The sequence below is a fragment of the Cupressus sempervirens genome, chromosome 7, assembly GCF_028749045.1.
Source record: "Cupressus sempervirens isolate cs-2001-9-10 chromosome 7, ASM2874904v1, whole genome shotgun sequence".
Classification (NCBI taxonomy): domain Eukaryota; kingdom Viridiplantae; phylum Streptophyta; class Pinopsida; order Cupressales; family Cupressaceae; genus Cupressus; species Cupressus sempervirens.
Window position 1 is genome coordinate 190674210 of NC_143124.1, and position 26277 is coordinate 190700486.

A 26277-nucleotide genomic window follows, 5' to 3' on the forward strand; every position below is an offset into this window, starting at 1 on the left:
ACAACCACCTTAGGACATATGTCTAACTACGCACTACCACTAGCCCACATCACTGAACAATAGACAGTGAAATAAAAGAAATTGAAGCACTAGAGTCAAACAAAATTGAAGCTGAAATACCATGTAACATACTTGTAGCCTTGACTACTATATCTTGATGCTCAACTTGATGGTTGTCAACTGCCGTAAAGACTCTATGGTTCCTTCTTGCATCTTCCACTGTAGGCTCTGATCTGGCTACACCTTTACTAGATCCTATAGATGGTTTAATAAAAAAATCATAAGATTTATGGCCATGCTAACCAAAGAGTAATAGTTCCCTAAAAAGTTGGGACCTGTCCCATGGCCACCCTAAGTAGCACTAGGGTAAGGTGCATTACCCCTGTTAGAATTCTATTGAGTATTCTGAGGAGGTTGATCTTGTTGAGCTTTTTGTCCTCGGTTCTTGTTATCTCCTTTCTTTCCTAAGGTAACAAAAAATTGACCACCCTTGGTCCAATATCCCCATTGATGACCACAATGTTTACCACTTTGAGAAGGTTTAGATTGGGCTTGGCCCTTCCCTAAGGACTGGGCCACCAGTGCATCTAGCCTTGAATTCCATGCACTTTCCACTATACCCTCTAGCCACATTTCTTTCTATGATCCTTGCCTTCTCCACGACAAGAGAAAGTGTTCTCGATTGATGAGCATAGACATCTCCAATGATGGAGTCTTTGAGGCCCCTAACAAAATGTTGGGTAATGAGTGCATCATCATGCCTATAGCTCAAATACTATTTTAGACCAAGAAATTTCTTCTCATACTGACTAGCCCTATTTAAGCTCATGGAATTCATCAATGTGAGCCTTATGATATTGTGGTGATAGAGACTTCTCTTTGAACCTTTCCTTACAAATCTCCCAGGTGAGATTCGTGACATTGATACCAAGCCTTTCACTCTCTCCATCCCACCAAATAGAACCATGTTCCCTTAGCTACATGATCGCACAATAGGCCTTTACATTGCTCCCATAAGATAATAATGAGAAGCAACACCCCATATCAAGTAGCCAGGTCTTAGCCTTGAGTCCTATTCCCTAGCCATCAAACTCTAGTGGTTTGTACCTTTGGAGTTCTTGCATCATCTCAATATGAGTGAGATCAACATCATCCCAGCCATGGCCCCTCCATCCGACCATCAGTGCCTTCTTTCACTAAGTGGTGTACGAGAACATTCATGTTCCTGCTCATGTTCCTCCTCTCTATGCTCTAAATGATAGGACTCTCCATGATGAGATCCCTCTTCCCACTTCTGATCATGCTGGCGCTCCTCAATACGAGGGCCCATTCAAGTAAGAATTTACTGGAGCACTGACATCAATGCCCCCAAGAGATTTTGATTAGCATTTTTACCCTATTTTCACTCTCCTTCCTAATGTTCCTCTTCACAGTGTTCATCTCCATAGTTACCACTACAGGTACCACCATGGCCACTTGGTCTATGCATAGGAGGCATCCCTATGGGAATAACAAGATACTGTCAGAACAAATAGATCACAAGCATAAGAGTCAAAACCATGAACGAACAAGATATAAAATAATAAAACATAATATAACAATATACAATAGAAATCATAAACCATAGTGGAAGCATAACACAAAGATCCCAATATTGCAACATGGACTCTAATACCAAATGTAATGCCCCGCCTAGATATCCTTGAAACAAGGATGAAATACAAGCCATATTTTTTTTATAAAGCAAGTGTAAGAGCACATGTCAAAAACATACATGGATCAAAAAGATCATAGTGGAAGACTTAACCACCATCCTGGCAACCAACGAATCTCTAAAGGCCAATACTGACCAAAATGACTGAAAAATGAAAGACGAATAATTGAATTTGAATCAAACACATTCTGAATTCAAATTGCAACACCAAAGGATTGAAGAACACCTAAGAAGGTACCCCAAAAAATTCCCAAAAAGTTTGGATCAAACCAAAAATTGCCCATTGCCCGCCCACATAGGTTTTTACAAAAGCTAGGCGATGCTTTAATACAACACTGGGTGATACTTTATAGTATCACACAATTCTTCTAAAGAAGGAGGGTGATATTTTCAGGGGTTGAGTGATAATTCTCTCAAGGGTGTGTGATACTTTTTAATTATTGTACGACATTTCTTCAAAGGGGGTGCGATAATATAAAGTATCACACAAAAAAACTCCAAGAGGTGTGCAATACAATCAAGGAACACACGACATAGTTCCAATGGACACATGATACTTTATTGTGTCACACCATGCTAACACATGGTCACCCAGGAAAAGCAAGAAAATACTTAAGGACAAACAATAGACAAAAACTAAGCTCAAAACCTCTACATCGGGGAGTATCGGATCCACAATTCGAGGCGTGAACACTTGAACACCTACTGAAAGAGGTAATCTACATCTAACCATCTAACAAGTAGTGAAGGGAAAAATATTGAAGGAAACATTGTAGTGTACTAAAGCAACATCACAATAACTAAAATAACATCACAATGAACAGTGCAACCAAACTAAGTATGCAGTTCCTCCCAACCGTCAATGGCATCATAAGACCATCATGGGCCCTAGTCATTCCTCGTGTGTAACATCCCAATCCACCAACTAGATCCTCGGTACTATGGGCATATGCACCGAGTTGTGGTGCCAAAAAGGTGACAAGCCTTTTTTTTTTCATTTTTCAATAGCGCGCACGTGCTATTGTGCATACGCACTATAGCGCGTACGCTCTATGGTTCGGGTTACCCAAACCATAGTGCGTACGTGCTATAGCACGTATGCACAATAGCGCGTATGCACAATAGCACAATAGACTTGTCATGGCACCCTCCCTACTCTCTCTCTCCCTACTCTCTCTCTCTTCCTACTCTCTCTCCCCTCTCCCATCCCCTACAGTATCTCTCTCTCCCCTCTCCCATCCTTTACTCTCTCTTGCTCTCCCTCTCCCACCGCCTACTCTCTCTATCTCTCTCACCCTCTCTCCTCTCCCATCCCCTACTCTTTAGATCTCTCACACACACTCCCATCCTCCCTCTCCCAATTCTTACTCTCTCTCTCTCTCTCTCTCTCCCCCATCCCCCTACTCTCTCTCACACTCTCACATCTGCTACTCTCTCTCTCCCATCCCCTAAACTCTCTCTTTTACAAATACACACTCCCATCCCCCTCTGTCTCTCCTCTCCCATCCCCTACTCTCTACTCTCTCTCTCTCTCCCATCCCCTACTCTCTCACACACTCTCTCCCATCCCCTACTCTCACTCTCTCTCTCCCATCCCATTCTCTCTCTCTGCCACCTCCTACTCTCTCTCACACTCTCTCCCATCCCCTACTCTCTCTTACACACACTCCCATCCGCCCCTCTTTCCCATCCGCTACTATCTCTCTCTCTCCCCTCTCCCACCACCTACTATCTCTCTCTCTCTCTCTCTCTCAAGTTATCTCTCTCCCTCTCTACTCTCTCTCTCCCATCCCCTACTCTTACTCTCTCTCTCTCCAATCCCCAACTCTCTCTCACACTCTCTCCCATCCCCTACTCTCTGTTACACACACTCCCATCCGCCCCTCTCTCCCATCTGCTACTCTCTCTCTCTCTCTCTCTTGGGCTACTCTCTCTTTTGCAGATACACACTCCCATCCCCCTCTCCCTCTCCCCTCTCCCATCCCTTACTCTCTAGATTGCTCACACGCACTCCCATCCCTCTCTCTCCTCCTCTCCCACTCCCTCTCCCACCACCTACTATCTCTCTCTCAAGTTCTCTCTTTCCCTCTCTACTCTCTCTCTCTCTCTCCCATCCCCTACTCTTACTCTCTCTCTCTCTCCCTCTCTCTCCAATCCCCAACTCTCTCTCACACTCTCTCCCATCCCCTACTCTCTCTGACACTCTCTCTCATCCTTTCACTCTGTCTCTCTCATCCCCTGCTCTCTCTCTCTCTGCCACCTCCTACTCTCTCTCACACTCTTTCCCATCCTTTTACTCTGTCTCTCCCATCTCGTACTCTCTTTGCCACCCCCTACTCTCTCTCACACTCTCACACTCTCTCCTATCCCCTACTCTCTCTCTTTCACACACACACACACACACACACACACACACACACACACACACACTCCCATCCCCCCTCTCTCTTCTCTCCCATCCCCTACTCTCTAGATTTGTCACACGCACTCCCATCCCCCTCTCTCTATCTCCCTCTCCCTACTCTCTCACACTCTCTCCCATCCCCTACTCTCTCTCTCACACTCTCTCCCATCCCCTATACTCTCTCTCTCTCTCCCATCCCATTCTCTCTCTCTTCCACCTCCTACTCTCTCTCACACTCTCTCCCATCCCCTACTCTCTCTTACACACACTCCCATCCGCCCCTCTCTCCCATCTGCTACTCTCTCTCTCTCTTGGGCTACTCTCTCTCTCCCCTCTCCCATCCCCTAAACTCTCTCTTTTGCAGATACACACTCCCACCCCCCTTTCTCTCTCCCCTCTCCCCTCTCCCATCCCTTACTCTCTAGATCTCTCACACTCACTCTCATCCCTCTCTCTCCTCCTCTCCCACTCCCTTTCCCAGGTCACCTACTATCTCTCTCTCTCTCAAGTTCTCTCTCTCGCTCTCTACTCTCTCTCTCCCATCCCCTACTCTTACTCTCTCTCTCCCATTCCCAACTCTCTCTCACACTCTCTCCCATCCCCTACTCTCTCTCACACTCTCTCCCATCCTTTCACTCTGTCTCTCCCATCCAGTACTCTCTCTTTGCCACCCCCTACTCTCTCTCACACTCTCACACTCTCTCCCATCCCCTACTCTCTCTCTTTCACAGACACACACACTCTTATCCCCCCACTCTCTTCTCTCCCATCCCCTACTCTCTACATCTATCACGCACACTCCCATCCCCCCTATCTCTCTCCCTCTCCCTCTCCTACTGCCTACTAGATCTCTCTCTCTCAAGTTCCCTCTCTCCCTCTCTACTCTCTCTCTCTCTCTCTCTCCCATCCCATCCCTTACTCTCACTCTCTCTCTCTCCCATCCTCTACTCTCTCTCACACTCCCATCCCCTAATCTCACTCTCTCTCTCCCCCATCCCGTACGAGCTCTCTCCGCCACCGCCTACTCTCTCTCACACTCTCACACTCTCTCCCATCCCCTACTCTGTCTCTCTTACACACATTCCCATTCCCCCTCTCTCCCTCTCCCTCTCCCACTGCCTACTTTCTCTCCCCCATCCCCTATTCTCTCTCCCCTCTCCCATCCCCTACTCTCTCTCTTTCATAGACACACACTCCCATACCCCCTCTCTCTCTCTCCTCTCCCATCCCCTACTCTCTAGATTTGTCACACACACTCCCATCCCCCCTCTCTCTCCCTCTCCCACTCCCTCTTGCACCACCTACTATCTCTCTCTCTCAAGTACTCTCTTTCCCTCTTTACTTTCTCTCTCCCATCCCCTACTCTCACTCTCTCTCTTCCATCCCCTACTCTCTCACACTCTCTCCCATCCCCTACTCTCTCTCTCTCTCTCTCACCCCCATCCTGTACAAGCTCTCTCTACCACCCCCTACTCTCTCTCAAACTCTCACACTCTCTCCCATCCCCTACTCTATCTCTCTTATACACATTCCCATTCCCCCCCCCCTCTCTCTCACACTCCCTCTCCCATTGCCTACTCTCTCCCTTCCCCAACTCTATCTCTCTTACACACTTCCATTCCCCCCCTCTCTCTCTCACTCCCAATCCCTCTCCCATCGCCTACTATCTCTCTCTCTCTCACTCTCTCCCTCTCTCTCCCATCCCCTACTCTCACTCTCTCTCTCTACCACCCCTACTCTCTCTCACACTCTCACACTCTCTCCCATCCCCTACTTTCTCTCTTATACACACTTCCATCCCCCCTCTCTCTCCCTCTCCCACTCCCTCTGCCATTGCCTAATCTCTTTCTCTTCCATCCACCATCTCTCTCCCTCTCCCACTCCCTCTGCCATTGCCTACTCTCTTTCTATCCCATCCACTACTCTCTCTATCTCTCTCTCCCCTCTCTCATTCCCTACTCTCTCTCTTTCACACACACCCATCCCCCCTCTCTCCTCTCCCATCCTCTACTTTTTCTCTCACTCTCTCTCCCTCTCCCACTGCCTACTCTCACTCTCTCTCTCACTCTCACTCTCTCCCTCTCTACTCTCTCTCTTTTACCCCCTACCCTCTCTCACATTTTCACACTCTCTCTCTTTCTCTCTTACACACATTTCCATCCCCCCTCTCTCTCTCCCTCTCCCACTCCCTCTCCCATCGCCTACTCTCTCTTCCATCCCCTACTCTCTCTCAAGCTACTCTATCTTCCCCCTCTCCCATTCCCTACTCTCTCTCTTTCACACACATGCACTCCCATCCTCCTCTCTCTCACTCTTCCTCTCCCACTCTGTCTCCCACCACCTACTCTCTCTCTCCCAACTTGTACTCTCTCTCACACTTCCTCTCTCTCCCATCCCCTACTTTCAATCTCTCTCCCCCATCCCGTATTCTCTCTCACACTTCCTCTCTCTTGCATCCTGTATTCTCTTTGCCACCCCTACTCTCTCACATTTCCTCTATCTCCCATCCTATACTCTCTTTGCCACCCCTACTCTTTCTCACTTCCTCTCTCCCCTCTCCCATCCCCTACTTTCTCTCTATCCCTCTCACACACACAAATAGCCATTCCCTTGCCCCACCCCACTAGCTCTCTCTTGGTTTTGGTTTGCAATTTAGGTCTCAATAGTGCGTGCGCACTACTTCGAATTCAAAAGCATTTTAATAGTGCGTGCACGCTATAGGGCGCATGCGCTATTCAAAGCTTTGCATTAAAACCAAGCCTAAGGCTTGGTTTTGCCTTGGAGATCCAACCCAAAGGTTTAGAATTTATAAACAGGTCTGAGACGTGTTTTCCAGCAAACATACAAAAAATGATTGATTTTTCTTGTGTGCTCCCCTTCAAGATTCCTCGTGGTTGGGTATTGATAAGATCAGGTTACATAACATTATAGGTCTTTGTGTTAGCTATCTAACCATATAATTTTTTTTTAATTTGAACTATTTTAAGTCTTTCATCTATAATTTCTTTTGAATGTATGTTCTTTTTTTGTCAAAAACCACCATGTACTAATTGGGCTGTAGATTTTAGCTCATTCATCGAATTTTGTAACAACTTAGTTTTTTAGAAGCTAGACTCCATTCTACGCACTTTAAAAAAAAGAAGTTTTGATTTTAGATTAGTTTTCAATCATTTCTAGGGGGAGCACACAGATATTTCACGTTTTTGGGATGGGTCTAATTAAAAAATTCATTAAAAAAAAATACACATTATAAAATTACCCAAAAAATTTGGGATAAACTACATAGTGTTAGGTAACTTTTGACCGGAGCAATTAAAGAATTTCAAAAAAAAGTTAAAATTTTAGGGGGGCCACACTTTGTACTATGTTATGTTTTTTTGGAATAAACAGTACCACTTTTTGTGGCCCCCTTTTTTGAGGACCTAAAACTAAACCATTTTGAAAAAAAATTAGTAGTTTAGAAACTAGATTCAAAGGACTATGACTTTTGTTTTTGTCATATCTTAAAATTTTGAGCGTAACTATCTTCAAATTCTTGTTGAAGTCCAGAATTTGCTGATTTCAGGAAAAAGGTGTCCACTTATACCCCCCTTTTGGCACCACAACTTGGTGCACTTACCCCTATCGTAATAGGGACATCACTACTAAACATGCTACAACATAAGCATAAGAAAATCTAACATGCTAGTAACAAAGCATAAGATAATCCTACAAGTAAATAACATCACCTATCACATGCTAATCATCATAATAAGGAAATGCATCAGTAACTAACATCATCAAAACATGATATACAAGCATCCCAATGAAAGCATAAATCATAAGAAAGCATATTTTGTAAACTAAAGTACCAAGTGAAAACATCCAGCAACGGTTGCACTAGGATAAAAGACCATCTCTGAATACTGGTCCCTAGTAGTGGTGAAGGTAGCTATAGCTACCAACCATGTGACACACATAGGTACACACCCACCATGCTAATGGAGACAATGATCCAACCATAAACACACACAAAAAAAACATCCATGGCTAACATACATGCCAAGTAGTGTGATGACTGAATCCAAGACATAGACAATGCATAAACTATAGGTCCTGGTCAGACATCTCAAAGGGCTACTAAGTAGGGGCTAACATCATGGAGAGTCACTTGGCATTGACAAGCCCAAGCTCGGATCTGTGCGGACTCAACTTCCCAATGGAAGGCTCTCACACTGAAGCATTGTTTTATTATCTTAAATTTTATTACCACCTAGTATTTATTTAGTTATCACTTACTTAAAACTTCCTTTGCCAACCCTATGGTGTCATGACACCTAGCTGTGAGATAGAAGCCCACTCCATATGCTACCTTACCCTACCCATGCTCATCCAATGATGAGTGCCTGTAGGCATGTAAATTCCCAACCCAACCCCAATGATCATAACTTCCAGAAGTACCATGGAAGATATGGCCCCACAATTCACCTGAAAAATGTATGCATATGTACTCATGTGTGGTGCACCTGCATTACGAAGATCAACATAAGGACTGAATGAGAACACAAACATAAAGTCACTCAACTGAAACAGATTTGGGAGGATGGATGCAATAGACATCCCCATGCAATAGAAAGATGCAGTAGTGGTGTGATTGATATCCAAATAGATCATCCAGGTCGATGAATCACATTGTGCTGAGAAAACCCAAGAAAATAGGGTAGCACACAAAACTAGGCAAAAACCCCAAATATTGGAAAAATTTTGAAATTAAAACCCATTTGGCCTTTAGGTGCAAAAACCTCAAAAATTCAAAAATAAATGAAATCGGACACCATATGCAAAGATGGCCAGCATAACAGCTCAAAACCCCAAACCCTCATCCCAAAAATAGGGAAAACATTCATACTTGACCAACCGAGCAGAACTAGCAAATAGAAACAGAGGGGAACACTAGTTCTCAGCCTCCTAACAAATTGCTAGAAGAAATCAAAGCTGAAATGGAGTGAAAAAAATAAAATGGGAAAGCCCTACCTGACAAAAAAGGGGCAAATACTGAAAATAGTTGGATAAAACAAATACCTTACTGAAGATATTGAAAGTGACAGAAAAGCAAGGTCTTCCCGAGCTTGATCCAACAAGACTGATCTCACAAAAATCCCACACGCACAACTCCCAGAATGAACAAAAACCAATCCTTTAGAAGAGGATTTTCAAATTAGCTCTCAAATTTCTATTTCTAAAAAGTGAGAAGTGAATAATGAGTTCACTTTTTCAATACTTATTCACTTTTCGAGTGAATAGTCGATTATGGAAAATAGCCAGCTGGAGTAGCTAAACTCTGCATCGACCCAGATGAAAATAGGTTATTATCCATAATGAAAATTCACTTAAGGAAAAGCTACTAGAAATTAAATCTAAAAAGATTTAAAGCTCAAAAAGCCAAAATAAAAAAAAATCACTTAACACTTTCGCAACAATGTAAACCTCTAAATGCACAGACACACTCACTGGTCTAATCACATAACGTAGATGAGTTTGGATTTACTAGTCACCAAAAGGTTCTAATTTTAAAAAACTAAATAAGGATACATTGACAATATAAGGATGACATTGGTAAAATATGAATGGCTAAATCACTAAATTCATAGGCCATTGCCAAGGATATAATTCCTGCACACTAAAATACATGATCAAGTGCAATTGCATATAATATCATAGCTGAAGCAACATGTATTAAAATACTTATTTAATCCATTTACATCACTCACATTCATAGAAAGTATAAAGATACAAAAATGAAGTAAATAACCATAGCATAAAATTCATCTCATAACATAATTAACAAATATGTCCACTAAACCATATAACCAGCTATCGTCATAGATCTACTATCATCTCAAAATAGCATCAACATGCAAATATGATAAATTGAAAAACATAGCAATAATGCATCTATGGTATTGAATTCAAAGTATACCATCTGATCCTCGGGTCATCATAAGGTACAAAATAAGAGTAACAAGTATCTCTCGAATCAAAATAACCAAGGTACAAACTGCAAACACGAGAGGCACTATAGTCCAAACCTTAAAATCCATTCTAGAGAAGTAGATGCAAGCATGTACAAAATGTGAATTAGAGAATAAACGAGCACTTGCATCTATTAAGGATGCAAGGGTTACATCAATAGTCTTATATACTTGATAATTTGTTTGAATAGTTATTATTTTGTTGCTAATTTTGATTCAGTTTTATAGTTTGAGTAAAATTTTCAATTTTCAATTTTATTGCTATTCATGATTAGAATAATGACATTTTATGTAAAGGGTTATATGATCTAGGCGAGCCTTTTCCTTTATTCATATGATTGTATATGGATTTCTTTTCATTTTGGAGTATCTATCAAAGGCATTAGGCCTTATCTCTCGACTAAACCAATATCCAGTATTGGTCTGTGACATGGTGATTGGCATTTGTCTTTGACTACCGAGAGTGACAGGCACTCTTGGCACACATTTGGAATCCTCATGGTGCCATGGTGGTCCATTATAATTCTCAAAATGTGTGACAATATACATGAGCACGTCTCATGGCTTACTACCTGGTCTATAAATCATATCAATAATCTCACCAAGAGGTCCATTAATAAGGAAAGTTCCTATCCAAATATTCATTTTAAGCATTATGCAATGTCCTTTACAAAGCAACACACATTTCTCTAATTATTCATCATACATCTAGATGTTTTCTTTTTTTGCACAACAAATTGTTGTACTTATTGTAATTAGACAATTTACTGATTCAACCATCTTTTTGTTATGCAGCTTTACGTCATCACTAGTAGCAAAAAAATGTATAGACCTATCAAATTATTCTTTTTTGCAATCGATACTTAACTCTGTGTCTACATGACTCATTAAAAGCTCCCAATAATTTTGTGTTGGATTTGTATCTCGTATATTATACAAAATTTGGCATAATTCCACTTGTGTGTTATTCTCACCTTCTCATATGAAATGAACAATCTATCCTTTCAAGTCAATAATTCAAAATTGAATCTTTGATTTTGTTATTGTTTATTTAAATCACCTCAGGAAATAACTGCAATGAACTATGAAAGTTAAACAAATTAGTAGAGTGAATTGATAGAGCTCTTAGATACAGAAAAACACTCCTTTCATTCTCAGGGCTCCTTATCATGACCTCTCTCTCTCTCTCTCTCTCTCTCTCTCTCTCTCTCTCTCTCTCTCTCTCTCTCTCACACACACACACACACACACACACACACACACACACACACACACACACACACACACACATTCATATTTTTCACTAACCCCCCCTCTCTCTCTACTACTCACCCTATTTCCCTATCCATATTGCCCCCTCTCTCTTTTCCTTTCTCTTTGCATCTCTCCCTATATCTGCATATTCCTCTAGCTATTACTTTCTTTGTGAACTGGATAACCTATATTTTTTCTTCCCCATTTCCATTCTGCATGTCTAGTCTCAAGTTTTTTAACCAATTAAATTTTAAGATAAAGAGTTAAACTAAAGAAAATAAAAAATGCTATATAAATTCTAAAGCATTTCCTTATCCAATTAGTTCTAACTTATAAATCAATCCTTCTATATCAAAGCTAATCATTTTATTTATTCTTAAATAATTATTTAAATAGTTGGACTTTAAGGCTTAACTATTAAATGGTTAAATATATATTATTAAAAAATTATTTATTCTAAAAATATATATTTAAATAATTACACTAAAACACTTACTATGAAAGGATCAACATATATAATTCAAAAATTATAATTATAAAATTGTTTCCCCAACACTTTACGGAGAGTTTAATTATATTAATTAATTGAAAAGAGAGAGATTAATACTCAAGAAAATTCAAACTTCCTCTCTTCCCATACTTTTCTCTCTCCACGTATTGAAACCTTTAGAGAGAAGTACGGGTTAAGGTTTTGGGTTTTCACTCTCTCTCCTCCAATTTTTCTCTCTCCACGTACTAAAACCTTTAGAGAGAAGTACAGGTTAAGGTTTTGGGTTTGAGTTTCACTTTTTCTCCCTCCACGTACTAAAGTACTCTCTCTCCTCGTACTCCAACTTTTTAATCTAATTCTAACCCGAACCTCCCAATCCAAACTCAATTCAAAAATAACTCTTGGCTGGAAATAAACTTGACAGGTCAACTAGAATGATTTTAAAGGTGATAGTGAGAAAAGAAAGCCCAAGTTAGAGCAACATGAACTATGGTTTCAAAGGTGCCATATTATTTCAAATATATGTTACCCAGCCATTCATGCAAGTCTAGATCTGCAGTCAGTTATATATACTAGCAAGTGAGTTGTTTGAAGAGATTATAACACAAGAAATGTGCAGGAGAACTTAAATGATAATGGTGCACTACTTGGAATATGTGTTGATTAACTACCCAGCTAAAGTAAAAAGCTATGGTTTTGCTAAAAATGATCAGGCATGCGAATAGTTTGGATTAATACCATATAGAATATAGACACGCAGTCTCATTCAAACATTGTGTACAACAACTAGATATTCAATCAGGCATGTGAGTTTCTTGAAAGAAATGACAAGGTGAGAAGCATGGAAAGACTGAATGAAAATGAGTGCACTATTTGATGTATAAATTGCTTAGTTGTCCCATGCTCTCAAGAATATGTACATGTTAGATCACCAAAAGAGGAGCCACAGTAGCTGTTTAGAGTCGCACCAAGTATGCAGATTCAAAGGAGAATTGCGAATCTGATAGCTAATGAAAGAAGTAATTGCAACCCGCAACATTGCATGGAACTATGGATATGGCACTTGAGTTGTTTTTGAGTCCATAAAGCCACAGATAAAACACATAAGAAGGCCACAGGAAGAGAAAGTTTGGAGCAGAGGTTGCATCTCAAGTGTTTGACACAATGCAACCATAGTTTGAATGAATACCTCAACCAACTACGAGTGGAGAATGCAGCTAAGTATTTGATAAAATGATCGAACTCGTATCTCACCTTCAATTCGAATAGATAATAGTGGATGCTACCAAGAATGAATGTAATATGATTGTCAAAATGCTAGGGAAGGATCCCAAAGTTGTTAAGAGATGACAAAGTGCTGATGCTTTTAAAATCCTATAGTAGACAATGGCATTTGAATGTGACAATGTGATGACTCAAAGACATCCAACATTGCATTCCATATTCTTGCACTAAGTGAGGAATACCGATTAGATAGATATGGCATGTCACAGCATAGAGTGCCTTGGTATGAAGATAGACATAGCATATTTCGCCTGCAGCCATCCAAGATGTGTCTATATGCTATGCATGACATGAGATTTAGAGTCCACACAGGCAGAGAAGGTTGTAAGTTCCAAAACCAATGAAGAATCATCACTCCATGTAATGGTCATTTTTTAATATAGAGAATCAATAAACAAATTTGGGATCATGAAGCTTGCTGTGAGAGGAACATAAAATATGAAGCTTGCGGAAGTTTGTCATCGCTTCATACTAATGAAGGATCTCAAGAAGGGATTTTGAGGGTCTAAGACATAATGGTTGACTTACGAGAGACATCACAAGAGGGAAAGAAAACTTGGAGCAAAGCGTAATATGATCTTGAAAATAGGGTAGCAATATTAGTTGTTAATAATAATAATGAATCAGATCTTTATGCTGTCTTTGCATTGGCAAATGGACTTGTACAAGTATAAGTTGATCAATAATCATTTGGCATAAATCTCGAGTGAACATGCATAGCATAACATAGAAGCATACATGTAGGCTATGACATATAATGTGATGCGAAGGAAATATTGTACATCATCTTTGTCTGGTTTACTAGCCTTGCCAACGAATTCCTAATCCAAAGGTCCATGTCCTTCCGTGTAGGGTAAATATGGATAGGACGTGCATATGAGAAAACATAGAAGAAAATTATATGTTTGACTAAAATGCCTCTAATACTTATTTTCACGAATCAATGAGGCTGTGGGCATGAAGATTATACCTATCTATTGAACATGGAGATAAAGGTATGGCATGGCAAGATATGACAGATGATTGTTCATGAAAGTAGTAGACATCAAGAATGTTTTGGCCCAAATACTTAAGTCAACAAACATGATCTTCCGTCATCCTTTAGCTTCTAGAAACTACATAGAGTAATGAGAACTTGTTAAATGTATATATGTAGATAAAGAATCCTTCTTGTGGCAAGTATTGACCAATGGTATCAAGACACAGAATTCTGAGTAGTTCTTATTGCATCTATATCATGGAGATATTCATAGTAAGAAAATGTGTTGCTAAGAATATTGCATTCAGAGGACTAAATATCATGAAGATATAATCATCACACAATGGCAGCTACATGCTTGAATAATATTGATAAAATTTTAAAAATCTCTTGTGAATGCAGCAGGCAGGTGTGAAGTTTAATCTCATATGCACAATTTGATGCTTCGCAAAGAGGAATATATATATATATATATATATATATATATATATATATATATATATATATATATATATATATATATATATATATATATATATATATATATATATATATATATATATATATATATATATATATATATATATATATATATATATATATGGAAATGATGAAGGCCCAGGTCAGTGAAATTGATAAGATTGCAAATTGTCAGAAGAATCCAAAATTGTTGAAGAATGTATATCCAATGGTGGAAAATGACATGTGCCACTTATTGTAACCAAAGTTAGGTTGTAGTGTTTCAACTTTGTAAAAGGTTGGAATTGGTTGTGAAATACTTTCCCAATGTCCAAATCCTAACTTTTTGAGTAGTTACGAACCCAAAAAGTTAGTTGTTCTAGATTGGCTATAAATTCCTAAAAATCATTGTAAGAAGGGACTTTTTGGGACTTACATATAGGGAACACTGATGCTCTGATAACAAAGCAATTTTTGGAAAGTGTGTACAATTGTTGTTTTCATGTAATTAGTTATTTATTTCTTTCTTGGTGCAAGAAATAAAAGGAAGTACATTTGGCATTCTCTCTCTAAGGGTCTGAATTGTTGAGGTGTTGATTCATTTATGAGTATTTCCATGGTATGGTGTGAGTATTCATGAATAGTTGAATGAGCATTGTGTTGGTGAAAGTTCTCAAGCGTAGTCCTTGATTGCTCTCATTAATGGTTACATCATTTTTATGAAAACGTTGAAGGCGTGTGGTGCATTCGCTATCAATGGTTTTCCTTTCTATTTTCTAAGTTTTATTTATCTTTATTGAAAAAGCAGAAATTTTATCTTACGAGGGAGCTGCCCCTCTAAATGTAGAGGAAGGCCAGATATTCAAAGGCCTATCCAACTATTGTGAACGGGTTGCGACATACTCTGTTGGGCACATTCTACTATGAAAAATCTATTTACCAATAGATTTTTGGTGACTTTGCTGAGGAGACTGAACAGAAAGATTGACAGTCGCCTGTAATGAAGCACAATGGTGCTTCCGCATGAGAACATTTTTCCTGTTCTCCAACCAAACCTCGGCTTTCAAGACACCCAGGAGGATATCATCTCAGACTTGAATACTCTAGCCTGGAGGTGTAGACGAAGTGCACAACAATATCATCAAGTAAACCAAGTTCTTGAAGAAGAAGAAGAGTTCGAGGAAATCTTGCGAAGGGCTCCTATTGGTCAGAACATTGTAGTTGTTGAAAGGATAGTGGTCATTCCAAGAAGGAACAGGCAAAATCTTGGTCACATCCAAGGTCAAGTAAATAACAATCAGTAACTTAGCTAATGAAGGTACCTTCCCTTGAAAGAAGGTTGGCGACTCTATTTAGAAGATTGAATATTGGCGACTCTACTTGAGGTTCAAATTTAAAGCATGGTTTGGTACAAAGGGAAAGTGGAAAGTGATAGTGACAGTGACTCTGATGAGGAATATTTTTCCTATCCTAAGAAACCAATTCCTAATGAGCCTTTATAGGTAGATTTCTTGAAGAATTTTTATGGTGGCAGAAAGCTAGATCCAAGAATGGTTCATCCTTACTTGTTGCAAATTTTTCAAAAGATCGAAGAAGATGATAGAAAAGAATATGGGTTTCTTTCTTATTATCAAGAATCCTTTTTGGAAAGAGATTCAGCATATAAACATAAAGAAGGCCTTGCTGAAAAATGTGCTTCATCTAAATTGGCAATGAAAAATAATGGGAATGTCTCTCATTCACCTGTCTCCCAACAAAATCAGATTTTCATTGATCCTAAGCAGGCTAGCTTCTTGAAGAGTTTCTATGGTGGGCAAAAACTAGATCCAGAAAAGATCCATCCATATTTGTTCCAAACTTTGCAAAAGATAGAAGAAGAAGATGGTAAATATTATCAATTTTTCTCTCACAAGACAAATTCATCTTTAGAAAGAAGTTCCATACGTGAGCATAACGAAGAACTTGATCAGAAAAATAATTCATGTGAATCAAGAATGGATAATGGTTTTCGGAAGAGTAGCCCAAAGCCTGCCCCTATTGCTAATCAAAATCATGCTTCCATTGATCCTAATCAAGTTGAGTTTTTAAAAAGCTTCTACAACAATGCACGCTTAGATCCTGACAAAGTACATCCTTCTTTACTTCAAAAACTACGAGAACTTGAGAAAGAAGACCAATGCAAGAATTATTTTCTTTATGAGAGAACATCACCAGATCCAAATGTCTCAGCTAAATCTTCATGCGTGAAAGAAGATGAGGATTCTATGTCTAATCAAGGAAATGGTCAAGAAATGGTGTCTATGGGAGAAGGCTCTAGTAATGTAAAACAAGAGAACATATTGAATCATCTCAATCCTAATGAGAAGGGAAAAGAAATATCAAATATTTCTCAAGGAATTACAGAAGATATGATTAAAGATGGGGGAAATGCAGATCAAGGTGAATTTCATACTACTTTTATTCCTACTTGGTGCCTAAATGCTTCAGATGATGACTTTCTCTGTGGAGAAGACCTTCCTATTAATTCACCCCTAATCATTAATGATGAGGACTCTATTGATGAAGTCAACTCTTTAGAATATTTTTCACAATATTCTACCACCACTAGTGATGAAATAACCTCAAGTGAAATTTTGCAGACATCTCCATTGACTCTTGAGATTGAAGTCTTTACTTTTGCAGATGTTGAGGAGTTTTCAGAAAGTGGAATGATCATCACAAGAGTAGAAGATCATTTTCAAGAGAAAGATGATGAGTTGTCAAGAGATCCCCTTCCAAGTTACATGCAAGTGGAATATGAAGTTTTCCCATTTTGTGAAGACGGTCATCAAGAAAAATTAATGCACCAAGCTTGTGTAAACATTGATGAATATTTAATGACGAGTACAATAGACATGGAAATAAAAGATAAGTTTCAAGTAAGAGGAGATGACACATCAAAATCTCACTCTTCCTCATGCATGAAACCTGAATTTGAAGCATTCAAGTTCACAAGTGGAGACTATATTGAAGGAAACATTGTGATGGTATCTCGCGCCAGGGGAGTACTTGGCCTTGAAGAAATGTGTTGTGATCTAATGATTCAAAAATGTGAAGATGAGGGCATATATGATGATGTTCTTTTAAAAGAATTTCCCTTGCATCGATATCAACTGATGATCAATTCTCTTGATTAGATAGATTCATTAGAGCATGTGTGCACCAAAATGGAAAAGATGATTGTTTCTCCTTTGAGCGATCTAATGGGAGAAAAGGAAGAAATACATCATGGGAAGATTCAGTACAACAAGGATGTGCGTTCATATTGGAGTAATTTCATAGAGAATACAAACAAAATCATTCCCATGGAAAAGGAAGAGTGTCTGGTGCCAGAAATAAGTTCAGGAATTCATGATGACCAATCACTAGAATTTCAAGTACAGGGCTTGTCAAATAGAGAAAAAGATCATAAATGCATTCAGGAACTGGAGAGCCTTATCCTCCAATTCTTTCAAAATGAAGTCATCAATGACATGCAACATGAAGCTAAGTTGATTCCGAAGTTAGAGATTTTTGATGAGACATGGTTATTTGGATACATTCCTTTATCGAGTGATGTGAGGCATGCTAAGAATCTCAGAATTGGAATTCCAAGAGAGAACTTATACCTGAGTCCACAGGAACTTGAAAGTTGCCACATGTTAGCACACCATGGTATCTATTTTCCTCAGCCAGTGAATGGATTTGCATGATTATACTTTGAGTCACTAGAGGTAGGGAAACCTGCCTTGTACATATCTTAGCTAGGAGTTTTTGTTATGCCTTCCTTTCTTTTCTATTTGGTTGTGTTCCTATTTTTGTTGTGCTTAGTCCCTTTTTCTTGGATTTATCTCCTTTTGGGGTGACTCTATAGCCCTTGTGATAAAGCACTGTCATTTCTTAACTCTAGGTTCTTTCAGCATCCTGTATAGTCCTTGTCCCTAGATAGAGCCAGCTGTTTCCCCAACATTTAACGGAGAGTTTAATTATATTAATTAATTGAAAAGAGAGAGATTAATACTCAAGAAAATTCAAACTTCCTCTCTTCCCATACTTTTCTCTCTCCACGTACTAAAACCTTTAGAGAGAAGTACGGGTTAAGGTTTTGGGTTTTCACTCTCTCTCCTCCAATTTTTCTCTCTCCACATACTAAAACCTTTAGAGAGAAGTACAGGTTAAGGTTTTGGGTTTGAGTTTCACTTTTTCTCCCTCCACGTACTAAAGTACTCTCTCTCCCTCGTACTCCAACTTTTTAATCTAATTCTAACCTGAACCTCCCAATCCAAACTCAATTCAAAAATAACTCTTGGCTGGAAATAAACTTGACAGGTCAACTAGAATGATTTTAAAGGTGATAGTGAGAAAAGAAAGCCCAATTTAGAGCAACATGAACTATGGTTTCAAAGGTGCCATATTATTTCAAATATATGTTACCCAACCATTCATGCAAGTCTAGATCTGCAGTCAGTTATATATACTAGCAAGTGAGTTGTTTGAAGAGATGATAACACAAGAAATGTGCAGGAGAACTTAAATGATAATGGTGCACTACTTGGAATATGTGTTGATTAACTACCCAGCTAAAGTCAAAAGCTATGGTTTTGCTAAAAATGATCAGGCATGCGAATAGTTTGGATTAATACCATATAGAATATAGACACACAGTCTCATTCAAACATTGTGTACAACAATTGGATATTCAATCAGACATGTGAGTTTCTTGAAAGAAATGACAAGTGGAGAAGCATGGAGAGACTGAATGAAAATGAGTGCGCTATTTGATGTATACATTACTCAGTCGTCCCATGCTCTCAAGAATATGTACATGTTAGATCACCAAAAGAGGAGCTACAGTAGCTATTTAGAGTCACACCAAGTATGCAGATTCAAAGGAGAATTGCAAATCTGATAGCTAATGAAAGAAGTAATTGCAACCTGCAACATTGCATGGAACTATGGATATGGCACTTGAGTTGTTTTTGAGTCCATAAAGCCACAGATAAAACACATGAGAAGGCCACAGGAAGAGAAAGTTTGGAGCAGAGGTTGCATCTCAAGTGTTTGACACAATGCAACCATAGTTTGAATGAATACCTCAACCAGCTATGGGTGGAGAATGCAGCTAAGTATTTGATAAAATGATCAAACCCGTATCTCACCTTTAGTTCGAATAGATAACAGTGGGTGCTGCCAAGAATGAATGTAATATGATTGTCAAAATGCTAGGGAAGGATCTCGAAGTTGTTAAGAGATGACAAAGTGCTGATGCTTTTAAAATCCTACAGTAGACAATGGCGTTTAAATGTGACAACGTGATGACTCAAAGACATCCAACATTGCATTCCATATTCTTGCACTAAGTGAGGAATACCGATTAGATAGATATGGCATGTCACAACATAGAGCGCCTTGGTATGAAGATAGACGTCGCATATTTCGCCTGTAGCCATCCAAGATGTGTCTATATGCTATGCATGACATGAGATTTAGAGTCCACACAGGCAGAGAAGGTTGTAAGTTCCGAAACCACTGAAGAATCATTACTCCATGTAATGGTCATTTTTTTATATAGAGAATCAATGAAAAAATTCGGGATCATGAAACTTGCTGTGAGAGGAACATAAAATATGAAGCTTGCGGAAGTTTGTCATCACTTCATACTAATGAAGGATCTCAAGAAGGGATTTCGAGGGTCTAAGACATAATGGTTGACTTACAAGAGACATCACAAGAGGCAAAGAAAGCTTGGAGCGAAGCGCAATAGGATCTTGAAAACAGGGTAGCAATATTAGTTGTTAATAATAATAATGAATCAAATCTTTATGCTGTCTTTGCATTGGCAAATGGACTTGTACAAGTATAAGTTGATCAATAATCATTTGGCATAAATCCTGAGTGAACATGCATAGCATAACATAGAAGCATACATGTAGGCTATGACATATAATGTGATGTGAAGGAAATATTGTACATCATCTTTGTCTGGTTTACTAGCCTTGCCAACGAATTCCTAATCCACAGGTCCATGTCCTTCCGTGTAGGGTAAATATGGATAGGACGTGCATATGAGAAAACATAGAAGAAAATTATATGTTTGATTAAAATGCCTCTAATACTTATCTTCATGAATCAATGAGGCTGCGGGCATGAAGATTATACCTATCTACTAAACATGGAGATAAAGGTATGGCATGGCAAGATATGACAGATGATTGTTCATGAAAGTAGTAGACATCAAGAATGTTTTGGCCCAAATACTTAAGTCAACAAACATGATCTTCCATCATCCTTTAGCTTCTAGAAACTACATAGAGTAGGGAGAACTTGTTAAATGTATATATGTAGATAAAGAATCCTTCTTGTGGCAAGTATTGACCAATGGTATCGAGACACATAATTCTGAGTAGTTCTTATTGCATCTATATCATGGAGATATTCATAGTAAGAAAATGTGTTGATAAGAATATTGCATTCAGAGGACTAAATATCATGAAGATATAATCATCACACAATGGTAGCTACATGCTTGAATAGTATTGATAAAATTTTAAAAATCTCTTGTGAATGCAGCAGGCAGGTGTAAAGCTTAATCTCATATGCACAATTTGATGGTTCGCAAAGAGGAATATATATATTTATATATATGGAAATGATGAAGGCCCAGGTCAGTGGAATCAATAAGATTGCAAATTGTCAGAAGAATCCAAAATTGTTGAAGAATGTATATCCAATGGTGGAAAATGACATGTGTCACTTATTGTAACCAAAGTTAGGTTGTAGTGTTTCAACTTTGTAAAAGGTTGGAATTGGTTGTGAAATACTTTCCCAATGTCCAAATCCTAACTTTTTGAGTAGTTACGAACCCAAAAAGTTAGTTGTTCTAGATTGGCTATAAATTCCTGAAAATCATTGTAAGAAGGGACTTTTTGGGACTTACATATAGGGAACACTGATGCTTTGATAACAAAGCAATTTTTGGAAAGTGTGTACAATTGTTGTTTTCGTATAATCAGTTATTTCTTTCTTTCTTGGTGCAAGAAATAAAAGGAAGTACATTTGGCATTCTCTCTCTAAGGGTCTGAATTGTTGAGGTGTTGATTCATTTATGAGTATTTCCATGGTATGGTGTGAGTATTCATGAATGGTTGAATTAGCATTGTGTTGGTGAAAGTTCTCAAGCGTAGTCCTTGATTGCTCTCATTAATGGTTACATCATTTTTATGAAAACGTTGAAGGCGTGTGGTGCATTCGCTGTCAATGGTTTTCCATTCTATTTTTTAAGTTTTATTTAGCTTTATTGAAAAAGCACAAATTTTATCTTACGAGGGAGCTGCCCCTCTAAATGCAGAGGAAGGCCAGATATTCAAAGGGCTATCCAACTGTTGTGAACGGTTTGCCACATACTCCGTTGGGCACATTCTACTGTGACAAATCTATTTACCAACAAAAATAAAATAAAATATATCCTCTACATAAATCAAATCAAGTTTTAATTAGATTAAATTAAAATACCTATTCAATGAAGTATCTAAAATAAAAATTGTTTGGAAATAAAATATTTATTTCTTTTTTTGTAATTGGTAATAAGTTAAAGCTAATGTTTATTATTAATATTTGTAAGTAGACTTAAATCGAAAAAAAAAATCACAACTTATAAATTCACCTTTAGAAATCAATTTCTCAAAGAGAAAATAAAGATCAAGTATGTAGAACTTAAATTATTTTTATAAAAATATTTTAAATTTTAATAAAAATATTTTTTAATAAGAATAGTAGGATTTTTTTTTTGAAAGTAAACAATAGATATTTTTTATGCCAATGTATTCTAGATAGATAACATTGTCCTCAAATCCATTAAAAAGAAAAATAAGCATAGAAAAAAGAAAAGAAAAGAAAAAAGAATTCTCAAAGGAGATAACCATGTAACTAAATCGGAGAAAAGACGCGGCTCGTACATAGCTATCTAAAATAAAATATTAAAGCGGTAGAGTCTGAAAGTCTTTGACCTGATAAAAAGGAAAATGTAAGGTAAGGTGCAGATTCGTCCCGGAAGGTTTGGGCTGCATCTTAGAAGGCAGTCCATCACGAAGAAAAAATTACAATCATCAGACCATTTCTCTAATCGGCACCGTAGCCACTACCAATCAATCACTGATCACTAAAGTGTAACGTTCAAATTAAATTATAACTAAATCAAATCAATCTATCTCATAAAGGTGTATAGAATCTAAATAATTATGAGAGAAATATAAATAAAGAGCTAATTATATTTTAAATTAACAAGTCAAATTTTTTCTTTTTAGTCCCTGCCTTATATAAGGTAGGGAAGTTTCCACATTCAATTAAATTTTGATAATAAAAATTCACAAACTATAAAGTTTGGTGTCATTTTATTTAAAAAATATTTTTATTCTAAAAATTTCAATTTTTTCATTGGTGAATTATAATTTTGCTCGGGTTTAGTTGTTTAAATAAATGAAATTAAAATGTAAGAAAAGAAATCAATAATGACATATGATATATACAAATTAAATGAAGTGCATTTACTAAGCGTAGACGTCAAATACTTGTGCAATTTTTTTAAAAAAATCTCGTCTGTGGCCCACTTCCAACAAGGACACCAAAATTTATCAGATGAAACATTTATTGTAGAAAAACAAAAAATGGGGCGCTCACAAAAAAATCAATGTCTAATCTCTCGTTCTAATGCAAAGCTCTTTATTGCAAATTAGAAAGCAAAATTATAGTAAATGCACATCAGATATTGTAATTATTTTGATATATGACTTGTGAGTAAAGTTTTATAATGGCCAAATAAGTATTGTCTTGTTTTAAAAAATGATCTAATAAAAAAATTAGTAAGCAATTATATGTGTTGGAAACATTTAATATGATAATAATTGTTTAGAATATGTTATTATACTAAAACTAATATAATCATATATTTGATTAGATACTGTATATAAGGTCTTGGAGAAACTTTTTTTTTTTGAAATAATTAGGGAGTAATCTTAAATCAAGTATAAAATTGAAAAATAAACTTCATCTTTCTATTTGGAGAATTTGAAATATAATTAATAAGTTGCTTTGTAATTGAAAATAAATGAAATATAATTTTTTATAATTAATTTTTTTTAGATTGTCACTTATGCTCTAAAATCTTATATATATATATATCGTAAATGATAAATTTAAAATAAATCTAAAATATTAATGTTCAAAAGTATTAACTCTTACAATATTTCACCAAAAGATGAAGGTAAAAAGTACAGGGCACACAATTCACATACAAATTGACTCCATTTTTTTTGTAATGCACAAATGTAAAGTCTTATGCTTTTTTAAATATAATTTTAAATTTTAAAAAATTATAATCTTTTTAATTTAATATCTTCCAATTAATATCTATTTAGTTTCATAAAAATAACACAACTAAATTTTACTTTGTGTTTCTATGTAATGCATAATTCAATATTCTATATCAACCAACACATACACAAGATGATCAAATCGATCACATCCATTGAATGACAATTGTCATTTTCTTTCCATAACTTCCAACCATTTCATAAGGAGGGAGTCTAGCTATGTAATGCAAAATTCAATGTTCTATATCAACCAACACATACACAAGATGATCAAATCGATCACATCTATTGAATGACAATGTCATCTTCTTTCCATAACTTCCAACAATTTCATAAGGCAGGGACTCCAGCTCTCCCAAAGCTCTTTTTATAAAGGTGTATAGAATCTAGATAATTATGGAATAAATATAAATAAAGATCTAATTATATTTTAAATTAAGTAGTCAAATTTGTTCTTTAATGTAATATTATTTGAAATAAATTAAAAAAAAAAAAAAAACTAAACAAATACCAATAAGCATTCAATAGGTTAGGGTCTGTTTGGTAGTCGTAATATGAGTGGAATAGGCATATGTAAATTCTTAAAATTTCCAATTCTCTATTTAGGTGCACCAAATTGGAATTGTGATTAGGAATATGTATTCTAATTTTGGCCCAAAAATAAGTATTTGCAATTCCACCTAAATAGGTGGAATTAGAATACATATTTCTATTCTAGATTTATTTATTTTAGAAAACATAATTTTTTGGGTAACTTGTCAATTCCCCATCAAATTCTAATTGAACCAAACAAGAATAGGAATACGTATTCTTATTTTTTATTCTAGAATAACAATTCTAGAATACGTATTCCTATTCCCATATTCTTATTCCCATAGCCAAGATGAGTATTAAATTTAAGTATAAAAGATTGAGCCATCTATATTTTTAAGTTTTGAAATCTAAGATAAAGAATTATGAAAAAATATTATCTTTGAAACTATCCTAAATAAAATTTAACATATTCAACTTTATATTTACTCTAATATAAATTTATATACAATAAATATATCTTCCTATAGAACCTACTTCCATATAATAAGACATACAAATTACGTCTTTAGAAAAATTTGTATAATTTAAGACAAATCCTAAATTTAGACATGATAAGATCAAACAAGATATATATTATAATAAATAGTGTAAATTTAAAAAAGTAAACGTTTATATAACTTTGTTGATCTTTGTGCGATTCATATAACCAACAACATGAACACACCAAGCTTATATTAGTCGTTGATGACAATGATAATCTCTCTATCATCCTGGTTATCTAGTATACCTCTAAGAAACACCTACAGTCATAGTTAATGATTTTCTTTAGAACTAATAAGAGTTCCTTCCCATCTAAATCTAAAAATAAAAATAGATAAAACAAGTGTAATCATATAATAAAAACAAGAAATGCAATGCGTTGTAGCTCCTGCCTAATGCATAGTGGTTGTAGAGGTGTAGGTGAGTGAGAATAAAGTTAAATAGTTCTAAATTAACATTTTGAATGCATTAATTTTTGCCTAGAAATGCGCTTGTGATCTGATAGGATGGCTCATATTTTTTCATAAAATAAAGTAAAATTTTAATGAAATAATATCTATATAATTGAATATGTACATTTGTAAATAATAAATAGATGTTAATGAATAAATATAATGTAATAAATAAGAAATAGAATATAACTATTTAATTTTAATACATAGTTTATAAATACTTAATAATAATTTATATATCTTTTAGAATTGAACTTTTTTTTTTTGTGGTTATTTCCTTTAGTATGTTTTTTTGATATAAAATATAATTATTAATTTAATATAAAAATATATATATATATTTAAGCTTTTAAATATATTTAAACTAAATGATAAATTGTTTAAATAAATAATAATAATAATAATAAATGATATAATTTTTAAATTGTAACACTTATCAATTATACATATTACAAACACTATTATAAAATATAATTAAAAATAAATATTTTTTAATTTATTTTTTGTAAAAGTAAAATAATAGTAATAATTTAAGTACTTTTATTAAAAATCAATTTTTAAAAAAAATTAGAAATTCAAATACAAAGGTATAACATTTACCTCTATATTTGATTAAAATATCTATATTTGAACTTGGTAAGAAAAATAGATAGCACAATAATTAATATTCATTAGACATTCATTTGGGAGGTGGAAGATTAAAATGATTGTTTAAAAAAAAGTTAATCCACTTGTCACAAATGTGGAAAAGATAAAGTTGCAATTAATGC